Source organism: Haplochromis burtoni, unplaced genomic scaffold, assembly GCF_018398535.1.
Source record: "Haplochromis burtoni strain Fernald_Lab_line unplaced genomic scaffold, NCSU_Asbu1 Contig_30, whole genome shotgun sequence".
Classification (NCBI taxonomy): domain Eukaryota; kingdom Metazoa; phylum Chordata; class Actinopteri; order Cichliformes; family Cichlidae; genus Haplochromis; species Haplochromis burtoni.
In genome coordinates, this window is record NW_024582391.1 from 3,291,335 (window position 1) to 3,291,544 (window position 210).

Below are 210 nucleotides of genomic sequence, written 5' to 3' on the forward strand. Positions count from 1 at the left end.
TGTGTGTATGTATATATATAATATTCTGTAACTCTGTAACTTCTGTCGGTGCTGTGCTTTTTTGGAAACCAAATTTCCCAGAGGAACCCACCCAAGGGATTAATAAAGTTCCATCTCATCTCATCTCATCTCATCTCATCTCATCTCATCTCATCTCATCTCATCTCATCTCATCTCATCTCATCTCATCTCATCTCATCTCATCTCATC